This window comes from Periplaneta americana, chromosome 7 (assembly GCF_040183065.1).
Source record: "Periplaneta americana isolate PAMFEO1 chromosome 7, P.americana_PAMFEO1_priV1, whole genome shotgun sequence".
NCBI classification, from domain to species: domain Eukaryota; kingdom Metazoa; phylum Arthropoda; class Insecta; order Blattodea; family Blattidae; genus Periplaneta; species Periplaneta americana.
In genome coordinates this window covers 132,473,691-132,498,652 of record NC_091123.1, presented here as the reverse complement: position 1 = coordinate 132,498,652, position 24,962 = coordinate 132,473,691, and the positions used below count along the sequence as shown (strand labels likewise).

General features: G+C 35.0%; 1 non-coding gene across 1 annotated transcript; it reads left to right on the top strand.

Annotated features, from left to right (window-relative positions):
* The first annotated feature begins 1,048 nt into the window (after positions 1-1,048).
* TRNAN-GUU (transfer RNA asparagine (anticodon GUU)) lies at positions 1,049-1,121 on the top strand. Its single transcript has one exon. It is a non-coding gene; the product is annotated as a tRNA-Asn (tRNA).
* Positions 1,122-24,962: the final 23,841 nt, after the last annotated feature.

Here is a 24,962-nt window from a genome sequence, read left to right as displayed (position 1 = left end):
GTCATTTGTATGTATGTATGTATGTATGTATGTATGTATGTATGTATGTATGTATGTATGTATGTATATGTATATGGAGTAACGGTTAGCATGACTAATTGTGAAACAAGCGGGCCCGTGTTCAAATCTTGTTTGGGACAAGTTATCTGCTTGAAGTTTTTCCGGGGTTTTCCCTCAACCCATTAAGAGGAAATGCTAGTGCTATGTGTTCTTCATACAAAAACATCACAACACACAAGCAAACAAATACAACCACACAGGCGTATAAAAACTCAAATGTAACACGTGCAAGAACTTCTACATAGCACAGACAGGCAGATCATTTCAAACACGTTACAAAGAACACATCACAGCCATAACAAAATTACAAAACACTTCCACATTTGCAGAACACATCACAAATGCTAACCACACGTACAGAGACATCAACACAGATATGGAAATTCTATACATCCAACCAAAAAGTCAGAAACTAAACACACTAGAATAATATGAAATATACAAACACAAAAAAACACATCCAAATGAAATTCTCAACACACAACTCAATTTCAGAAAACACACTCTCTTTAACTCCACATTACACTACACAAACACACCCCCACAGGGGACAAAACAAAAGGCGCCAAGACAAGCGACAACCAGTTCTGATGCAAATCAAGATTTCAGGTATAACTTCCTGTAAAGTTGATTTGAATAATTTCGAGGGAAAAATTGTTCCGGGGCCGGGTATCGAACCCGGGATCTTTGGTTTAACGTACCAACGCTCTACCAACTGAGCTACCCGGGAACTCTACCCGACACCGACCCTTTTCGGAACAATTCGGCCCCGGAACAATTTTTCCCTCGAAATTATTCAAATCAACTTTACAGGGAGTTATACCTGAAATCTTGATTTGCATAATACACGTCACTGTTCGTCAACAGAAAACCACAATTTAAGTCACACGGAGTTAGTGTGCACTCGAAGTTGTTTGCTTGACGGTTGTCAGCCCACTTTGAGGTCTGTGGATATAGAGGGAAAAATTGGATCGGTGTCGGGTAAAGTTCCCGGGTAGCTCAGTTGGTAGAGCGTTGGTACGTTAAACCAAAGGTCCCGGGTTCGATACCCGGCCCCGGAACAATTTTTCCCTCGAAATTATCCAACCAGTTCTGATGAAGGCCAATAGCAGGTCGAAACATGTTAACAAGGTAACATAAAATTTAACAAGTGAGAAAAAAACATAATACGTTTTCCAAAAAGGTTTAACGCAATGTTAATCGTTTTTGCTTCCTTTCCGAGAAAAGTATTTTATGTGAAACACTTCATAGTGTATTTTGGAAAAGCTACTGAATTAATTCCCAAATGCTCAGTAAATTTAAAAGAAGCAGTGTATTATGATAACAAATTACTGAAAGAATTTTAGTTTTGTCCTTTAAATGCGCAGAAATTGGATCTGAACGAATGTAACTTTTCGTTCTGAAAATGAATTTCAAAATGTTACATTTGTCCGGATCAAATTTCTACATGTTTAAAGGACAAAACTAAAATTCTTTAAATATATATTATCATAATACACTGTTCTCTAAAATTCGAGTGCACTTGGAAGTAAATCAATAGCTTTCCCAGAACACGATATGGAATGTTTCATATCAAACAATTTTTATCTCGAAAAAAAAAAACAAAAAAACAAAAGCGAGCAAAATTGTATTAAACTTTTTTGGTTGAAATATCTCAAGGAATAACCTACTGAAATTAAATTACAGTTCACTCTGTATAGACTACATCTCTGGTAGTGGTCTGCTGTACCTCACAACTCTACATGAGCTGTTATGATACCATCAGAGGTGAGATCCTGAGGGATTTCAGTGCCTCTTGTGTACGTAGGTATGAATCGTCTAGAATTTACCACCATTACCTCTACCAATCTCTGGAAAAATCACTAGTACAACCATTATGACTGTGTGATCGATTCGGCTTCGTGCAAATACAAGTAGCGCCCTATTTTTTAAAACTGAGATGATTATGAAAGGGATATTGTGGAGGGTGTTGATGAAATAATATGATATAACGGAAGAGACTGAGGAAATCTTTCACAACCATCCTTTGCCAACCAAAAACATCTCCGTTATCGCCGAGATTCGTGTTCGTAGCAGTTGTAAGGCAGAACTTTGCCAATTGAACTACCAATGCAGCTTAATTTTATATATGATACTGTTGAATTCTTTCGACAAAGACATCCACAAGATGACGTGGATTGAGTAGCTCTGGAACTCCCCTAGGTGGTGGGATTGTTTCCTCCTAATGTTGAAAACATTATTTATAAACTTCTAGGAAATGGAAGCGAAGGGACTAATTTCCTGACGACATCATCGTTAAGAAAGGCCTGTAATACACCTGTTATGCCTCTATAATAGAAATTGAAAATCCCCAAGTCCTCGGAAAACGACATCGAGTTTGGAGACCACATTTGCATTATAATGACTAGATGGAAGAGCAACGGAGGTAAAATGAGGGGGAAATCTCCCTCAAGTTGGCTCTAACAAGACAAAGATACTCTTACATCACGTGTCTGGATCAAACTTTGGAGAGAAGGATGCTCATTTTAATCTACTCTCCATTACTTTAAACTTCAATTTTGTTTTATCTAACGCCGAACAGTATAAAACAAATCGTATATAAAAATAGCCTCACCATCTGACGTAGTTATTAATACAGAGTACAGCTTATTAATGTTACAAGTGTAACGTGGATTCTCACCGAACTGAATTTCTAACATATACAACATTTTATCCTCACAAGCAAACATTCTGAAGAGAGCATATAAAAAGTTTTTATTTTTATTTTACGATGTTAATAACGTCAAAAGAAGTGTTTATACAAATTTTAGCCACTCGATCGCAATTACGAGGGCCGTAAAAAAATAAGTTCGCCAGGGGCTGTTACCACAAACAAAACAAAATTTCATTGGAAAAATTTATTAGGACAGACACAGCAATTGTTGAGTTATTTTTCAACATATTCCCCTCCGGAATTGAGATATTTGTCATATGAGCCGTTCAGAGCAAAAGTGGTGTAAGTCAAAATTGGGTAATGAGGTTTAAAGTAAAAATTCTGTAAAATACAGCACAGAGTAGCAATTAATATGTCGTTCTTGCTATCCACTGACTGCTAATAGTTTAAATTAAAATGAATATTAATTGCTACTTTGCGCTGTATTTTACAGAATGTTTACTTTAACCCTCATTACCCATTTTTTACTTACACCACTTATGCTCTGAACGGCTCATATCATGGAATCGACACAGAGGTACAGACGGTTGTCAAACGTTGGTTCCGATCCCAGGCGGCTGACTTTTACGACAAAAGCATAAAAATTGATCCCATGGTATGACAAATTTCTCAATTCCAGTGAGGGATATGTTGACAAATAGCGCAACAGTTGCTGTATCCGTTTCAATAACTCTTTCCATGCAATTATGCTTTATTCTGTAAACGGCCCCAGAGCAAATCACTTTCCGGACGGCCTCGTAATTGCGGTCGAGTGGCCAAAATTTGTAGAGCTATAAGCACTTGTTTTGGCATTATTAACATGGTGGAAGAAAGAAATTGAACTTTTTTATCTGCCCACATCAGAATGTTTGCTTGTCAGAGTTTTCGGTCATAGTACAATTATTTCTAATAGTGAGTATTTTTAATTTATCATATATTTTCATCTATTTACGTGGGATATTTAGAGATTTAAGATGACAGAAAAATAATGAAGCAATCACAGAATAAGAATGGCATTGAAAACCGAATCATTTAGAGTAAATCTCTCAACATACATTCTTAAATGAGCCGTTCAGAGCAAAAGTGATGTAAGTCAAAATTGGGTAATGAGGTTTAATGTAAAAATTCCGTAAAATACAGCGTAAAGTAGCAATTAATATGACCTTCTTGCTATTCACTGACTACTAATAGTTTAAATAAATTGAATATTAATTGGTACTTTGCGCTGTATTTTACAGAATGTTTACTTTAACCCTCATTGCCCATTTTTGACTTACACCACTTCTGCTCTGAACGGCTCAAATATTATCAATTTGTAGTTTACTGTCATTCTTAAATACAAAAGCAACTCGGAGAAGATGTGATATTGAGATAATTTATTAATGGAAATATGTCTATCTTGATGGGGCAAGGATGGAAAGAATAAGTAGCAGTGTATCCGGGATATTCATTCACCAATTTATTCATAGTGTTATGCAGGTCTTTCAGTGCAAACCCAGCATTCTACAATATTTTCTAATTTTTGCCTTCCTCTTAGTCTCCGAATACGATGCATGTTTCTTAACGTTATCTATCATCTGATAACTTCTTCTGGACCGAACTTGCCTCCCGTTCACCATTCCTTCCAGTGCATCCTCAAATAGGCAGTTTCTTCTTAGCAGTGAACCAGCCAATTACTTTTTCTCTTCATGATCAGTCTCAGCATTATTCTTGCTTTATTCTCTGTTTCTAGCAGAGCTTTATTTGATAAGCCTAGAAGCTGCGATGCTTGCCCAAGGGGCCCTTCTTTGAAAAAAAAAATGGTACAGGTAAACGCTAGGATTGCTAAAGTAAAACGGAGGGTTCTAATGAAGCAATAATTACTGTGGGCAGCTACGAGAAAGTCTCTGCGAGGTGTACTTAAATTAGGTGCGGTGCGGTGAGGTATTGATGAATGGAGCACTGCTCTTCCTAGAACTGACCACAGATAAGTTGTTATGGGTTAGAGTCTTATGTCACTAAACAAATGACATCTCAGTCACCAGACGATGTTTAATTCGGTATGGCATAGTTGCACCCCGCGGTCAATTGGGAGGCCTAGGCATGGCATAATTGTGCCTCGAAGAAATCAGGTAGCAGAAGGGACATGGCAGAGTTGCGCCCCGAAGAAATCAGGTAGCAGAATGGACATGGCATAGTTGCGCCCCGATGGACATAGTACACACGAAAGTGATTGTCATAATATAAACAAATTACTTACAAATATTACAGTGATAGCTGCATTGAAATCAGATAGGCCTAGCATATGATCAATTTTACTATTTAAAATAACACATTTTTATCGATCACACACAATAAATGAACTGCATTTCTGGTTTGTATACCGATATCTTAACCCTACGGTACAGGGTTCCGAAAATTGAAACTTAGAACCATTGTGAATTATTAACTCTTTACCCTTTTCACTAAACTTAACATTAATTTTAAATTATCCTCACTATACGCCACAGACGGTGTGAAAATCATTAATAAAATGTCAAAGACTGCTAAGCCCCCATATTCCAACGGCTCATTCATTTGAATATATCAGTTAATAAAGTACTGCCAACTTCATGGTGTTCATTTTAACGGTAGGCTATTGATAATCACTGCATAAACAGTAGAAAAACAGTTAAAAAAGTACTGCCAACTTCATGGTGTTCATTTTAACGGTAGGCTATCGATAATCACTGCATAAACAGTAGAAAAACAGTTAATAAAATACTGCCAACTTCATGGTATTCATTTTAACGGTCTCGATAATCAATATTAAATCGCATAAGAAATCAATAAGGTTGGCTGATTACGAGTCTCGAGTTTCCGTAGTGTATTTTTCTCTACCTATTTCATCGGAGCGCAACTATGCCATCCCCTTTTCTCTACCTGATAGGAACGGGGCGCAACTATGCCCACAAAACAGGGACCTTTTTTATCTGCTGCATTTTATCTGACCGTGGGGCGCAACTATGCCCTGCCCATTTAATTATACTGTGGCTGAGTATATCAGGTATAGTTCCTAGCTTGAGACTAGCTCTGTATCGGTGTTTTGTAGCTTATAAGTTCAAACTATTTTTAACAATTTCTTTATTTACTTAACTATTTATTTAACTAGCTAGCTAGCTAGTGAGTACAAATTAAAATTATAAAACAAAAATGTTCCTAACCACTACCGTAAGAGCCAGGCTCGTGTACAGTGTGGTCTTAGCCTATAATACGAGTATAACATAAAATTTAAAAGGACAGTTTACTAAATACAGTAAATAACTTAATTCCAACGAATACATAACACACAAGAGCAAAAAAAAAAAAAAAAGAGAAAAACACATTTAATATAAATTTACAATCAGACAGAAGCCAATGATATTCAATAAAAACATGAATACAGTCGACAGAAATAATGGGTAAAAAAATACACACATTTGGAATAATTTTATAAATTTCTTGTTTAAAAGCTTCAATTTTAAAAATATTCCAAATTTGGAAAATGGCTTGTAATTTTATTATAAAGTCCTGGGCCGAAACTAGCACCATGTTTAAGAGCTGCACTTGTATGACATTTAAGCTCAATTAATGGGAAGGTACACTTTTGTTTTCGAGTACGAGATTCATGTCGATTAGATTTATGTTTTATTTGATTTCTGTGGTAGTAAGTTAGTACTATATTTATAAATTTCTTCAATATGCAATACATTAAAATCTGTATAAATTAAATTTGTTGGGTAATCCATATTTTTGGTTAGACAAATTTTTATTCAACTTCTGTGTAATAAATTTAATAGATTAAGTACAGATGATGCTACTCCGCCCCAATTTATTATAGCTACCATATTGTATTATTCATAGATTTCAAAAAAGCGTATGACTCGGTTAAGAGAGAAGTTTTATATAATATTCTTATTGAATTTGGTATTCCCAAGAAACTAGTTCGATTAATTAAAATGTGTCTTAGTGAAACTTACAGCAGAGTCCGTATAGGCCATTTTCTATCTGATGCTTTTCCAATTCACTGCGGGCTAAAGCAGGGAGATGCACTATCACCTTTACTTTTTAACTTCGCGCTAGAATATGCCATTAGGAAAGTTCAGGATAACAGGCAGGGTTTGGAATTGAACGGGTTACATCAGCTTCTTGTCTACGCGGATGACGTGAATATGTTAGGAGAAAATACACAAACGATTAGGGAAAACACGGAAATTTTACTTGAAGCAAGTAGAGCGATAGGTTTGGAAGTAAATCCCGAAAAGACAAAGTATATGATTATGTCTCGTGACCAGAATATTGTACGAAATGGAAATATAAAAATTGGAGATTTATCCTTCGAAGAGGTGGAAAAATTCAAATATCTTGGAGCAACAGTAACAAATCTAAATGACACTCGGGAGGAAATTAAACACAGAATAAATATGGGAAATGCCTGTTATTATTCGGTTGAGAAGCTTTTGTCATCTAGTCTTCTGTCAAAAAGTCTGAAAGTTAGAATTTATAAAACAGTTATATTACAGGTTGTTCTGTATGGTTGTGAAACTTGGACTCTCACTTTGAGAGAGGAACAGAGATTAAGGGTATTTGAGAATAAGGTTCTTAGGAAAATATTTGGGGCTAAGAGGGATGAAGGTACAGGAGAATGGAGAAAGTTACACAACGCAGAGCTGCACGCATTGTATACTTCACCTGACATAATTAGGAACATTAAATCCAGACGTTTGAGATGGGCAGGACATGTAGCACGTATGGGCGAATCCAGAAATGCATATAGAGTGTTAGTTGGGAGGCCGGAGGGCAAAAGACCTTTGGGGAGGCCGAGACGTAGATGGGAAGATAATATTAAAATGGATTTGAGGGAGGTAGGATATGATGGTAGAGACTGGATTAATCTTGCTCAGGATAGGGACCAATGGCGGGCTTATGTGAGGGCGGCAATGAACCTACGGGTTCCTTAAAAGCCAGTAAGTAAGTAAGTAAGTAAGTAAGTAAGTACGTAAGTATTGTATTAATGATTATACTAAAGCTAAAATATTATTCTCAATGCCTCCTTAGTGATAAAAGTTCGAAGTATTATGAATTTATAAATTGTCTTTCTTATACTTGTACACATAAAATCAACTTGCTTATCCCAATATCTGATAAGCTGATCGATAATAATAATAATACTTACTTACAAATGGCTTTTAAGGAACCCGAAGGTTCATTGCCGCCCTCACATAAGCCCGCCAGCGGTCCCTATCCTGTGCAAGATTAATCCAGTCTCTATCATCATACCCCACCTCCCTCAAATCCATTTTAATATTATCCTCCCATCTACGTCTCGGCCTCCCTAAAGGTCTTTTTCCCTCCGGTCTCCCAACTAACACTCTATATGCATTTCTGGATTCGCCCATACGTGCTACATGCCCTGCCCATCTCAAACGTCTGGATTTAATGTTCCTAATTATGTCAGGTGAAGAATACAATGCGTGCAGTTCTGTGTTGTGTAACTTTCTCCATTCTCCTGTAACTTCATCCCGCTTAGCCCCAAATATTTTCCTTAGCACCTTACTCTCAAACACCCTAAACCTATGTTCCTCTCTCAGAGTGAGAGTCCAAGTTTCACAACCATACAGAAGAACCGGTAATATAACTGTTTTATAAATTCTAACTTTCAGATTTTTCGACAGCAGACTGGATGATAAGAGCTTCTCAACCGAATAATAACACGCATTTCCCATATTTATTCTGCGTTTAATTTCCTCCCGAGTGTCATTTATATTTGTTACTGTTGCTCCAAGATATTTGAATTTTTCCACCTCTTCGAAGGATAAATCTCCAATTTTTATATTTCCATTTCGTACAATATTCTGGTCACGAGACATAATCATATACTTTGTCTTTTCGGGATTTACTTCCAAACCGATCGCTCTACTTGCTTCAAGTAAAATTTCCGTGTTTTCCCTAATCGTTTGTGTATTTTCTCCTAACATATTCACGTCATCCGCATAGACAAGAAGCTGATGTAACCCGTTCAATTCCAAACCCTGCCTGTTATCCTGAACTTTCCTAATGGCATATTCTAGCGCGAAGTTAAAAAGTAAAGGTGATAGTGCATCTCCCTGCTTTAGCCCGCAGTGAATTGGAAAAGCATCAGATAGAAACTGACCTATACGGACTCTGCTGTAAGTTTCACTGAGACACATTTTAATTAATCGAACTAGTTTCTTGGGAATACAAAATTCAATAAGAATATCATATAATACTTCCCTCTTAACCGAGTCATAAGCCTTTTTGAAATCTATGAATAACTGATGTACTGTACCCTTATACTCCCAGTTTTTCTCCATTATCTGTCGAATACAAAAAATCTGATCAATAGTCGATCTATTACGCCAAAAACCGCACTGACGATCTCCAATAATTTCATCTACGTACGGAGTTAATCTTCTCAAAAGAATATTGGACAAAATTTTGTACGACGTCAACAAAAGTGATATTCCTCGAAAGTTACCACAGTTGGTTTTGTCCCCCTTTTTAAAAATAGGTACAATTATGGACTCCTTCCATTGTTCTGGTACAATTTCCTTTTCCCAAATAGCAAGTACAAGTTTATAAATTTCGCTATATAATGCACTCCCACCCTCTTGTATTAATTCTGCTGGAATTTGATCGATACCTGGAGACTTGTACTTTTTCAGATTTTCTATCGCAATTTCGACTTCTGAAAGCGTGGGTTCGGGTATAAATGGCTCAGCAGTTTTTATTTCAATTTCGTCCCGATCATTTCTATTTGGCCTATGTACATTTAGTAGTTGCGCAAAATAGTTTTTCCATCTGTTTAGGATTGATGGAGAGTCTGCAAGCAAGTCACCATTCTCATCCTTGATCACGTTTACCCTTGGCTGATATCCGTTCTTAAATTCCTTTATACCCTTATATAAATCTCGAATGTTTTTATTCTTACTATTTGTTTCTACCTCAGTCAGTTTTTCCTTCAAGTAACCTCTCTTTTTATTCCTAAGTGTACGACTTGCTTCCCGTCTTTCATTGAAATAATTATTTCTCTTCTCCTCAACTGGATCCTGTAAGAATTTCAATTTTGCCTGTTTCCTTCTTTCTACTACCATGCAACAATCTTCATCAAACCACGGTTCCTTTTTCTTAGTTTCATAATAACCTATGCTCTGCTCAGCCGCAATTTTGATACTATCTCTGATATTTTCCCACACGCTATTAACATCTAATTCTTTCTCAACTTCGTCGGAACTTTCTAAAGTGGCAAACCTATTCGAAAGTTCGACCTGATAATTTTGCTTAGCTTCCTCGTCCTTTAATTTAAAAATATTGAATTTAGTAATATTAACTTGTTGCTCTACTTGCTTGGCTACTGATAATCTCTTTCTTAATTCTCCAATCACCAAATAATGGTCAGAATTACAGTCTGCACCCCTGAAAGTTCGAATATCTAATAATAATAATAATAATAATAATAATAATAATAATAATAATAATAATAATAATAACAACAACAACAATAATAACTGTTAGTTTATATTTTAAAAGTCGATCGAATATTTCACGTTGGTTACTTCTTTTTGTCACCTTAAATCTTCAAACATCTCACGTAAATTGTAATTAGTAGCGTGTCATTATGTCGTTTTCTGCGAGCAAGAGTGGCGTTACGCTGACTGTTGCCTGCATGTAGGATTGGCGTTACTCCACATTCCTACCAGGCTGATCTCGTGAGCTCCCCACTACACTGTAGTGCATCATTGAAACGTTCTCCAAAGAAATCGCTATGTCGTGTTTCATAAGAATTATGCGCTTCAAAACCAAACCAAATGGCTACTAAAGTTTTAAGACTTAAACTTAAAAGAGTGCATATTTAACCTCTCCCCTTACTATATATTTTACCAGTTTTTTTTTTTAAAGTGTCATATTTTTTTATTTTCGTAAAGAGGTCATTTAATATTTCAGAATCACTGTACATCACTAATTTTCTTACATACCTAAAAAAACTATGAAATAGACATACATTCATACCTGAATTATTATCCCGAGTTATCTCGTGCACCTTGATTCCAGCTCTGGTAGTTGTCCCACTTTTATTTTCCCCTGAACTATTTACCAACTTATGTTCTTTTTATGGATTAATTTATGAGGTACAATACCAGTGCTGTTATCAAAACGTTAAATGTTGCTTGTCGTTTGATAGACTCGAAAGCAGGGTATTACGCACAGTGGCACATTGCATTCCGGACAGTAGTATCTGCTGTCCTATATGAGAGCGTTTTGGGAAGAATGGTGTAGCAGTCATTGAATATTTGTACCAGTACATGTGTTCTTCAGGTTTGTGAATAACGTCCTGCAGTATCACTGTGCACAAAAGTACACGTATTTCAGAGTCTGTAGTAGGCCGCCAAGAATTATTTTCAGCATTCTGTGAACACTTATTAGCATGCCAAATCGTCTCCTCGAATATAATGTTGATGAGGTCATTATTAAAGAATAATTTAAAAAATTGAGAATTATCGTTGTCAGAAACAATGTTAAAATTTCAGGGAATGGGGACCTCGGAGGTGAAGAAGAAATAGTGCCAGATGTCTTCTATTCAAACCACTGTCGAAAAGACGCGACATCAACTGATATGAATTTGTTTGTTGGTCTATAACTTCGTCTTCTGATACCGATGTTTCATTTCCTAATCTTCTACAGGAATATATTCCTGATCAAAAGTTTCGGAATCATTAACTTGATCCATCTTTACACAAAACAGAACAAAAAACACTAAACACAAACAGAAACCGCCAAAACTAACTAGCATCTACTCACTACTCTGTGTGAATGCTATATGAGCATAGAATTGCACTCGCAAGGAAGAAGTACAAAAAACACCACCAGATATAGCAATATCTCTAATTTCTGTAGCCATCTAGTGAGGAAAAGGTTAATGAAAGAATAGAAATGTATATATTCGGGATATAATCCTTAGCAGAGAAAATGGGACTCAAACCAGTTAACTCGGATTAATAAATTTTGACACAAGTTAGCAACCCGAGTTAACTCGGGTTAATCAGGGAAGTGGTTAAAGAATTTGAAGAATTTCTGTAACAGAATAATTTGTGACTCATTATAAAATATGTTTGCAAGCTATTATTAACAAAAGTTATATGCGTTCATCTTTACAAAGCGATGAGAAGATTTTTACAACGGTAATAGGCCAGTGATATAACTGAATGGCAACATGTATCAAAGCATGTCTGCCCTACGCGAATCGCAAGGCGTAAATGCGGAATCGGGTGTGAAGCTGCCATCTTACTGAACTAAGAGTGAAACTAGGGTTACAGATCTAGCAATAAAGGGCAATGAATCTAACATGTCACTGTTATGGTCTAGACATAAAAGTAATCTGTGAAGTCAGCACTATAACATTTGCAGACCCGTGTTACTATCCCAGCAATATCAGTGCTTTATACTACTGCGGAATGTTACAGTCGTAAAGAAACTGCGAGTCTTACAACGTGCAGCATATTGCCACGTTTTATTAGAGTTTTCTGGCTAAAGGTCATTTCTTTAAACTTATCTAGGAAATTTTTGCGTTCTTTTATAGGCTAAGCAAGAGGCGCTGTGTTTGTATTCTGGGACGGTAAATAGAACTCTAATTTGATCTCACAAAGACATATTGTATACTTGCTGTCTCACATTTGTATGACCTACAGTGACCGTATGACCAGAGAATATACAGTAGGCCTACACTTATAGTTTAATATGTAGATTCATTGCTTAAAATAGTGGGAAGATTATTTTACACCAATTATTTAAAGATGCTGCATAAATGCGACGTTACATAACGTGCCTGTAATTCAGTGGTACCACGAAATGAGTACGGTAATGTTTAACATGAAATATAATCCTGTTCATATATGCAAGGTAACCTGATCATATTACCCAGAATCCTAGCTATTATGAGCAACATGCGACATAGTTACAAAAAAATTAATAAAAGTATTTCCTTTGTAAACGTAGGAGGTGGAAGTCAGAAAATTGAGCTTTAATTTGGTAATTGCTGCTGTTCTAATAAAAGACAAAGGGACTGTTTATAATATGTTCTTATGTTTATTATGTTCTTATGTTCTGTTGTTCATATGGTCATATCTCCATATATTTTATGATTTATGCGTTATGTTTATGTTTTATGTTTCGTTTAGTTATGTTTTGTTACGTCATGCTATGTTATGTTGTGTTGTATATGAGCCGTTTAGAGCAGTGGTGTAAGTCAAAATTGGGTAATGAGGTTTAAAGTAAAAATTCTGTAAAATACAGAGCAAAGTAGCAATTAATATGCCCTTCTTGCTATCCACTGACTACTAATACTTTAAATAAATTCAATATTAATTGCTACTTTGCGCTGTATTTTACAGAACTTTTACTTTAACCCTCATTACCCAATTTTGACTTACAACATTTTTGCTCTCAACGGCTCATATTACATTATATTATATTATATTATATTATATTATATTATATTATATTATATTATATTATATTATATTATATTATATTATATATTATATTATAATTATTATACTATACTTTATATTACATTTCATTTAAATTATGTCTTATTCAAAAACGCTCGCAACTGCCAGTTTATATCAGCATCGCCGGTTTACTGGAATTTTGTTCCGTAAATGTTATTTTACATGCCCGTAAATGTACTGACATGAGCCTGTCGCATTTAAGAACATGTAATTGTCATTGAAATGGGCCAAAATCGAACCCATATTATATTATATTATTTATTGAGCAACATATAAGAAATATCACATAAAAGAATGAAGGTTTACATGAGCAAGCATTATTTACATGTGAATAATTTCATATGAGGCAATCTTCCTGAATAACAATATATAATATACAGCAATATATAAAAGAGTCGATCACTATTTCAAAGTGATTTGAAGCACTATATCATAAACAATTTTCACCCCAGTGTTCCTAATAATAAACACAAGACACTGACAACCTGTAGTGTCGCTGTAATGTTACAAACAACTGTAAAGAACAAACTTCGGGACGCCTGAGAATGGGGCACAGTAATGATTCAGCTGATCATTTATGGTCGTTCATGCATTGCTCATAGATTTCTCAAGGGTGTGATACCTGAATATGTTTTAATATACTATATTACGAGAAATTATATTATATTATATTATATTATATTATATTATATTATATTATATTATATTATATTATATTATATTATATTATATTATATTATATTAAGGCGACAACATGTTATGGAGACAGTTCACAGTTCAGCAGTGTTCCTAAATTTTAGAATCATTAAACATTTATATTCTGCAAGTAATATTTATAGCTGGGGAAGTTATTTTTGTATTAACATATTTATTTTTTCTTCTTGTAATTATACTTAATTCTATCTATTATTTTGTACTATGCCCACTGGAGTTTTAACGAGAATTTGGCCGATAATTTTCGCCGATTCTAGCGGCCTTCATATAAAAACATTCATTATTATTATTATTATTATTATTATTATTATTATTATTATTATTATTATCATTATTATTATTATTATTATTATTATTATTATTATTATTATTATATACGCAACACTGACAAACAATGCTAGTTTCCATTCACATCGGTACAACTATATACCTATGAGGTGGAACTAATATTAGGTGTCCTGTTACAGTTCCTCTCATCAGATTTCCGCTCGGGAATTGTATCCGGCCAAAGACATAAAGCTGTCGACCCAGTTCATCTGTCACTCTCACATTCTATTACAAGATTATAGAACAAGATTAGAGTAAATCTCACCAGTAATTGAATCAAAATTACATATACTTGGATAGATATAATTATGTTAATGATCCTTTTAAATTACATACACGGTTAGCGGTCAGTACCCCTAAAGATTTAGGGCCATATTCATAGACATTCTTAGCGCGGGCTTCCGGTGGATGATCAGCGAACTAACATTTTTCGTATTCATAAACCAGTTTTAGCGATATGATATGAATCCTGTAGAAGTAATCAGTCGATATCTGGGGCTAGTTTAGCACGCTCGTAGCGCGGGCTAGCGAAATGTCTATGCATAGCGCCCTTAACGTCTATAAAATAAGTCTAATTCCTTAGGCCTAACGGCTGAAAATCTAAGAAATCAGGTCTAGTACCAATAGATCTAATATAAAATGAAGTCCATTACAACTATGTCTAACGTCCGATATTGTCTAATTCCTTAGGTCTAATAACAGAAGGTCTAAGAGAGTCAAATATCAATATGCCTAATGTAAATAAAATGCAATACAATTATATCTAACTTGCAATCATGTCCAATACCTCTATGTGTAACTTCCAATTTTGTCTAAAAAGGTCTCATAAAAGGTAAAAAAGTGTATAAGATTTCCTAAAATGTTTCAGTAGAGAAAATTATATATTTTTACACAGTAAAAATTGAATACAAAAATTATGGTATATTTAACGACACTTAGGTTATATCAACGTCGCCAGTGTGCCAGAATTTTGTTCCGCAGGAGTTCTTTTACATGCCAGTAAATCTACTGACATGAGTCTGTCGCATTTAAGCACACTTAAATGCCATCGACCTGGGCCGGGATCGAAGCCGCAACCTCGAGCACAGAAGGCCTGCGCTATACCAATTACAGTAGCCAGGCCGACTAAAATTAAATACAGAAAATTATATATTTATACACAGTAAAAATCACATTTTTATATCTGTTGCCGTGATATATAATATAATATTGAAAAGGTAGTTCAACCCTTTTAATTTTCCTCTAATGGGTCAGTTTGCAATTTGAGTCTAATGCGTAAGGTCCTTAAGAAAATTGATCACTTACTGAGTCAATTGAATGGACATTGTTTTCAATTAGGCAATGTGCGATATTACTACATGGTTTGGTCGGGACAGAGAATGGTAACACTGACAGACTGGTAGTATTTAGGAGTTTCAATGTTATTTATAGGCTATTTTTCAACTGACCTTATTGTACCACCAAGTTAATGGATATTGTTACAACAGCATTAGACCATACTTCAGTAGACATTACTTGTGATTACATCTAACTCAAAATTATGAGCGTTATTTCAATGAGCTTGTATTACATAGGAGAAGGAGATTTTAGAATCTAAGGAAGAAAGTCTCTTACACTGTACAAGAGGAATAGTCAAAGGGCCAGAAAGAATTGTCTTTAGCAATGCCAGAAAAATATAGGCCTAACTAATTTTTTTTATTTGCAATTGTATTTCTTGATATTGTTGACAAACATGTACAATCGGGTGGTAACAAAACTTGTCTTTGTGCCAATGATTCATGGCTTTAGAACAAGAAACATGATGAGAAAATAATATTTTAAAAAATTGTCAATTAGGACTTTCGTGAATTTCAATTTAGAATACAGATAGTTTAGTCATACGTATAAAAGTAAGGAACCAAATATATAATGATATATCTCTACACTTGTTACAATACTCGATAATGTGCGTTATCAATTTATCAAATAAATCCTGGTTCTATCTTAAGAAAAGACTATTTGTAGGTGGAAAATGTTCGTTCTGAATCTCAAGACGTGACTGGAGCAAATATGAAATATGATGCAGCAGTATTTCTTATTGAACCATTAAGTGACCATAGCTTCTTGATGGCCGGTTTCACCAAGCTCCTTTAATTTAGCACAAACGACTTGTCAATAAACGGATCATTTAATTTTAACGAGATCTTTAAAAGTTGACTATTTCACCATGCCTCGTTTCTTTAAAATTAACGTGCGTTTACTAACGTGGGGATTTTGTACTTGTATCTTGCATGTTTTATTTCTCAAACGACCATGGCTTCGAAATCGCGAATTTCATTGGTTACATGATTACGGCTGACTTTGTTTGTCATGAGGAAACAATCATAGGCAAACGTGTAAGAGGCTGTAATTTTAAGAACATCTGAAAGTTCTTATTCTTGGTATTTTTCCTAAATACAGTATGTTGTCATACCGTAATTTAAAAACAAAAAAAAAAAAAAAACAGATACTTCCAAATGTAAATAGGAATGTAGAGCAGTTAATTTGTAACTTCTAAAGGAAATATAAGAAAATTTTGCGGACGATAAGGTAAAGAGCTTCAGAATTGATGCCACAATACAGTTATTATTAGGCCTAAATTTAGGATGGGAAATCGCCTCTTCCATAAATTGCATACTACTTTTATACTGTATTTCATGTAGATTTATGTACCTGTAACAATTTTGCCCTGCTTGTGTGGCAGAATTCAGAAGAGGTGTCATTAAATTGGATTTTAAGGGGTATCCATTGCATCCTAAAAGTAAAATCTCTTTGCACCCTTTCCATTTAAAAAGGCATCCTCCTCTTACACCTTTAGAATGTTGTGATATCGTGTACTGATCGTAAAACGAGAAGAATCTGTTGAAGAGGCATTAAGTGAGTGATTCCTATCTGTCATATTGTAACCTATTATAATTTCAATAAACTAGCGCTGAGGTAATTCTGCTGATTTCGGAATTGAAAATCGTTGAATTTATTATTTTTTTTTTGTGGAAATGCAATTGATCGTATAAACAAGGCATAACAAAAACCTAAACTAATCAAACCTAACCTGTCACAGTTTCGTATGTCAAGGTGTATAAGCAGAGCACGAAGGAAACTACCTCAGCGATAGTTTAGTCACAATTTATTTATATGAAATTGTTTTAATATTGAATGAAAAATAGGATCTTCTGTTGCAGAATCTTTTGGCCATATTACTGCCAGGAGATACGATTGGAACATGTAGCTTACACACTCTATCGTTGTCAATGACGACAGGAAATTTAGCTGTAGGCCTATTATAAAGATAATAAATGTATTGTGTATGTACGTCTGATACTTTATTCACATTTCTAGACAATACAGCTTTTGACATCCGTTCATATCACCAATTACTATTTCAAAACTTCCCGTAACATTATCTTAAAGCGAGAAGAATCTGTTGCAGAGGCGTTAAGCGAGCGATTCCTATCTGTCGTATTCTAATCTATATTCAGTTTCTTCTAGAATCATTCTTATTACTTATTTCCTTAATGTGTAGCTTTCGTGAAATTCTTTATCACATAAATCTTCAAAATGATTATTCCAAGTGTTATTACAACATATAAAAGTTCGCCATTATGTTGCAGAATTTCAACATCGAATACGTCCGCCATGTTGTTGATTTTTTAACCCATCGTTACTGCTTTAACGCGACGAATTAGGTCCTAATAAATTAACGATGAGTTTAAAGATGTGTTAGCAATAACGACGTTCGGTGAAACACAAAAATTGACTAACGTGTCATTAAATTATTTAACGAGACGTTATAATGATAACGAAGGTTGGTGAAACCGGCCATGAATGTAATAATGCATATCATATTAAATCTATAGACCCCTAATTCTTTTCAAGGTCATTATTCATATTTGCTTTAATAACTACTAGGACTTGTATTGGTATAATTTATATACTTGAACAATATTTTTCTTCAACATATCTCATGGCTTCATTCATTTCTATAATTCTGGACTGTATCAGAATGACGTATAGGCAATTCAGTTGCTTGAAGGAATATTGAAACAAACCAACATTATACATTTATTGAAAAAGAATTATGTATACTTGACTAGGTTTTGAAGAAGACGGTTCTCCTCGTTACTGTATTTTCCATGTAAAGAGACGTGCAAACATTCTGATGGGGACAGATAAAAAAGTTAATTATTTTTCTTCCACCATGTTAATAATGTCAAAAGAAGTGCTTATACAAATTTTGGCACTCCATCGAAATTACGAGGCCGTCCAGAAGTAATTTTCCCTGCAGCCATTTACAGAAAAAAGCATAACTTCATTGAAAGATTTATTGAAAGATACACAGCAATTCTTGCACTACTTTTCAACATATTCTTCACCAGAATTGAGACATTTGTCATACCGTGGGATCAACAGAGAGGTGCACAACACTACACAAGGATGCAAATATTGATCGCATAGTACGAAAAATGTCTCAATTTCAGTTGGGAAAAGTATCGCAACAACTGCTATATCTGTTTCGATAAATCTTTCCATGAAATTGTGCTTTTTTTATAAACGGTCCCAGGGGAGTCACTTTCTGGATGATTTCGTAATTGCGGTGGACTGGTCACAATTTGTATAAGCACTTGTTTCGACATTATTAACATGGTGGAAGAAAAAAATTACCTTTTTTATCTGTCCCCATAGAATGTTAGCTTGTGAGTTCTAAGTTTCTTGGCCAATTCTTTCACACCGGCGTTGTGTCATCGCAAGAGAAAAAATAGAAAAATTTTAACAAGGAAAAGCTGAAAATGGGGAATAAAATGTTATATTCTGGTGGTTGAAGACTGAATCCTAATCTATTATTATTATTATTATTATTATTATTATTATTATTATTATTATTATTATTATTATTATATGACGATACATTTCACTAAATTTCAGAAACAGCAAGAAAATGAAGTATCATTAACAAATTAGTCAGATCGTCCCTTCTTCCACGCAAACCTACAAATATAATCTGATACGAGTGCACATTATTATTCAGATCGATTTCCGCTAATGGACATATAACAAGATCATTACCTCTCCGAAGTGGCCAGGCCGTGAGATGAGATTTATACAACATCCTGAGTTCTAATTACCGTGGCGTAACCAAATCGCCTGTTTGTATCGCATCCAATAGAGTAGTCTACCGAGTAGCATGTGTAATTATTTAGCACTTTTTTAGTTACATGGAACTACAAATGAGATAACATTTTGGGTGTAATGATGACGCAACTCAGGATTGGGATGATAGGCTTTACATTTCATCCGAGAGTACTTTATGTTCTCCGTCTCTTGAGAGCAATGAAATTACAAAAAGGAATGAAATAGCCTAATAAAAATGAAAACGACTGGTTCCATTATCGTATTTCCATGATAATACTTACAGTAAGTATACAATAAATAGTAATATTATACTCTCACAGAACTCATTTGTACATTTAAAATTTGTTTCAATAATTTCATAGTCTTTCTGTCATTATGCAAATTGCATAATTATGTCATATGAAGAATATAATGCGTGCAGTTCTGCATTGTGTAACTTTCTCCACTCTCCCGTAACTTCATCTCATTTAGCCCCAAATATTCTCCTAAGAACCTTATTTTCAAACACCTTTAATCTCTGTTCCTCTCTCAAAGTGAGAGTCCAAATTTCACAACCATACAAAACAATCGGTGATATAATTGTTTTATAAATTATAACTTTTGTTTTAGTAGCCGATATAGTTAAGCTATTATCTTTGCTAATTTTGTTTAATTTAAATATTGCCATTTGTAGGTCAATTTCGGAAGCACAAATAAAAATCTGATCATCGGCAAAAAGTATCGTATCTATGTTTATGTTTTTTTTTAATTTTAAAATGTACTTTCCAATCCATCTGCCACTTCAGCACGATGTCGTCCATATACACATTAAAAAGTGACGGTGGCAATGGCCACCCTTGTCTTACTCCTCTATTTATATTGGCTATTTGTTGTCCTTCTTTACAATCAATTACAATTTGGTTATTAGTGTACTCTTTTAGAAAAGAAACGCAATGAAGACATCAGACTAGAACTGAATATATTCAATTTAATTGAAAAACTCATAGAATATAGGAATAAATGGAAGCAACACGTTGAAAGAATGACTTAAGACTGTATTCCTAAATTAATATTCGACTACAGACCAAATGGTAAACGAAACATAGGTACACCCAGGAAAAGATGGCTTCAACAATTTTAAAATTTATATACTTCATGAGACCGGAACGAGCAAAATAAGGCTTAAACCATGTGACTGCTGCTGCTGCTGCTGCTGCTGATGATGATGATGATGATGATGATGATGATAAATTCTAACTTTAAGATTTTTTGACAGCAGATTAGATAACAAAAGCTTCTCAACCCAATTATAACAGACATTTCCTATATTTATTCTGCATTTAGTTTCCTCCCGAGTGTCATTTAGGCCTATATTTGTTACTGTTACTCCAAGATATTTGAATTTTTCCACCTCTTCGAAGGATAAATCTCCAATTTTTATATTTCCTCGTGTTACAGTACTACCGGTATTTTAAGTTAAAATTATCCTACAACAAAGATTATTGAAATATAGGCTCAAGCATTTTATCTGTGAAACAGTAACATTTTAAGTTAAACGTTTACAGCAAAGACTGTGTTTATTTTTTTTGTAATACACAACATAACGTACTCTTGAATAATTTTTTTAAGTGTGTTTGTTTTCCTACATGATTATGTCTCGTGACGAGAATATTGTACGAAATGGAAATATAAAAATTGAAAATTTATCCTTTGAAGAGGTGGAAAAATTCAAATACCTGGGAGCAACAGTAACAAATATAAATGAACTCGGGAGGAAATTAAACACAGAATAAATATGGGAAATGCCTGTTAGTATTCGGTTGATAATCTTTTATCATCCAATCTGCTGTTAAAAAATCTGAAAGTTAAAATTTATAAAACAGTTATATTACCGGTTGTTCTGTATGGTTGTGAAACTTGGATTCTCACTTTGAGAGAGGAACATAGGTTAAGGGTGTTTGAGAATAAGGTGCTCAGAAAAATATTTGGGGCTAAGAGGGATAAAGTTACAGGAGAATGAGAAAGTTACACAACACAGAACTGCACGGATTGTATTCTTCACCTGACATAATTAGGAACATTAAATCCAGACGTTTGAGATGGGCAGGGCATGTAGCACGTATGGACGAATCCAGAAATGCATATAGAGTGTTAGTTGGGAGGCCGGAGGGAAAAAGACCTTTGGGGAGGCCGAGACGTAGGTGGGAAGATAATATTAAAATGGATTTGAGGCAGGTGGGATACAATGATAGAGACTGGATAGGGAGAGGACTTATGGCGGGCTTATGTGAGGGCGGCAATGAACTTCCGGGTTCCTTAAAAGCCAGTAAGTAAGTAAGTAAGTAAGTAAGTAAGTAAGTAAGTAAGTAAGTAAAGTTTGTTTTCCTCGATGCGGGCGTCGTCTAGTCTCATCGTACAGCACCACGCGCCGCTACTCTTATTCTGGCTCATTGCACAAACTCCGTAGTCACTTAACTTCAAAGATTAGGGACTAAGCTCCAGTCTCTATTGATAAGATAGACCATAATAATCAACTTTGCAAGTGCAAGCACTGTGATGCGTTGAGCGAAGCGTCTGTCATTGCCAGAAGAAGGAAAAGGGAAAATGTTTGATCTCCCGCGTCCTGCCCGGTCGCACACAGCTTTGACTCCTGCAATTTCGCGACAAGCGGAGACACTTATTCGTGATGATCGACGTATCAGTACCAGGCAATTCGCTGTTCAACTTGACATCGTTGTTGGTAATGTCAACACAATAGCCTATCAGTTAGGGCAGTGATGTCAAAGCTAGCGCATTTTTCCGACCTTGACGTCGTGCGCGGGCATCAAATGCTAGGTATGCTAGGAGAAATAAGCAGCCTGTTGGATTAAGAAAACAGTGGTGCACAAACTTCAAACGGAACGTGAAATTTTATGTCGTTATTTTTATATGGCTACTTTCTGTTTGTTATTTTCTATATTGCCTGTAAAACAAAAGTACTAACACCTATTTCTTAGCCTAATATTGCAGTTGTGTTTTAAACGTTAATAACATAATAAAGAGTAAAGCAGGAATATTCACAAAAATTCCATAATAACTACAACTATACTGTACTAAGTGAATTAAACACATCATTCATGAAGAAAGTGTTATCCCAAAGAAAGACACTGAATATGACATGATAAGTTGAAATTGATATTGATGGTATCTTTAGCCTTATAAAAGTAATCAAAACAATATTATAGTACAAAGCAAAGTTGTCTAGGTATATGTTTTAACTGTAACTAATATTACATAATAAAACTCTTATCGCATTATGCTTTTAGGTGATATTGGTGCTCAATTTTCTGTTATCAGAATATTAAATTATCTCGAAATCTGCTGAAGCTATAGAGCTGACGTTTTACCAACACATAGGCACATATGTTTTGTTTGTGATGTAACAGTATTTGCTTTTTGCTCTGTTAATTCATTTCCTTACAAACATTTTCTATGCCAATATTTTCAAAGATTTTAACACACTGTCTTCAGTAATACGTATTTACGATATATTAGATTTACGAAAACAATGTTTTAGTAACCTGTAAGGCTACTAAACAGACATATCTGAAAATTTCACTTTTCTGTAAAAAAAAAAAGTTGAGGAAATATTCCTTTTGAATAAAAAAAGCAAACTTGTGAAAAATGAATATTAAAATTAAAACTTACATTCTTATAATGCACTTATATTTCTCAGACAAATCTAAAAATTAACATGGATACAATTTTGATAAGTTCGCTTCCCTTTATCCATTGAATCAGTGCTGGCCATCCCTGTATATATAGCTCAACCAAGCGGCATATACTACCGCTTTCGTCTGTCTCTTTCCTTTCCGCTGTAAAGCGCTCAGGCTCTCCTGGGCTCTAAAGCGCGTGCTTGCTTCTATGGGCATCAGTTGACATCACTGAATTAGGGTATTCAAAGTTTTGTGCCCGCTGGGTTCCTCGAAGCCTAACCTGACGACTATAAAGAGCAAAGAAAGATCGTGTGTACCGAATTGCTTGCTCGTTATGAGACTGTTGGTGATGAAGTCTTGTCGAGCATTGTTGCAGGAGATGAAACGTGGCAAATCACTCCGAGCCTGAGGCAAAAAGGCAATCAATGGAGTGGCATCGAGCAACTTCTCCTAGCTAGGAAAAATTCAAAACAACACCCTCAGCTGGTAAAGTCATGGCAACAGTCTTCTGGGACTCTGAAGGGGCTATTCTGATCGACATACTTCCTCACGGTGAAACGATCAATTTAGAAGCCTATGTTGAGACTCTTAAGAAACTGAAGAAACTATTCCATTGTGAAATATTTCGTACACTACTTTTAACACTTGAATATAAATAATTGATTAAATGGCGATCTTACTCGTGTTAATTATGTAAGCATGTGCGGCTTACAGCTGTTTCGGTGCTACTTGACACCATCCTCAGAGCCTTCACCATAACAAAAGTTGACAACAAACACACCTTCAAAATATACAGAAAACCAACCATCACCACCACACAAATCCACAATACATCTAATCACCCCACAAATCACAAACATGCTGCATTCAGGACAATGGTACACAGATTACTCAACATACCCATGAGCCAACAACACTACAATGAAGAAGTGAACACAATCAAATACATAGCACAAGAAAATGGTTACAACCCAAACATAATAGACAACATCATAAGGAAGACAAAACAAAAACTCAACAAACACAAAAAAAACACAAAACACAACACGAACACAAGAACACAAGAAATACATCACATTAACATACGAAAACAAAAACACACACAAGTTCACATCCCCATTCAGAAAACAGAAATACAACATAGCATACAGAACAGAAAACACACTACAAAGACATTTCAACACACAAACAACACAAACAAATAAATACAACCACACAGGCGTATACAAACTCACATGCAATAGTTGTGACAGTTTCTACATTGGACAGACAGGCAGATCATTCCACACTCGATACAAAGAACACATTAAAGCAATAACCAGAGGACACAATACATCTACATATGCCGACCACATAACCAATGCTAACTACACATACAATAAAATAAATACAGACATGGAAGTCCTACACATACAACCCAAAAACCAAAACCTCAACATAGTAGAACAATATGAAATATACAGACACACTAAAACACACCCCAATCAAATTCTCAACACTTAGATCAATTTCAGAACACACACCTATTTGACACAACTCTTCATCACACGAACGCACCCACACAACAGGCAACGAAGTTGAGATGGCGCCGAGACACAGAAGGCTCTGAGGATGGTGTCAAGTAGCACCGAAACAGCTGTAAGCCGCTCATGCTTACATAATTAACACGAGTAAGATCGCCATTTAATCAATTTATATTCCAATGTGTTCATCGCCACAAAGACATGAACATGAAAATTCGAAAATATTGCTGCCCGGTTACCGTTACTGTTTTTGTTTGTCCATTTTCAATTTATTCATAGAAATACGGTCCTATTATGA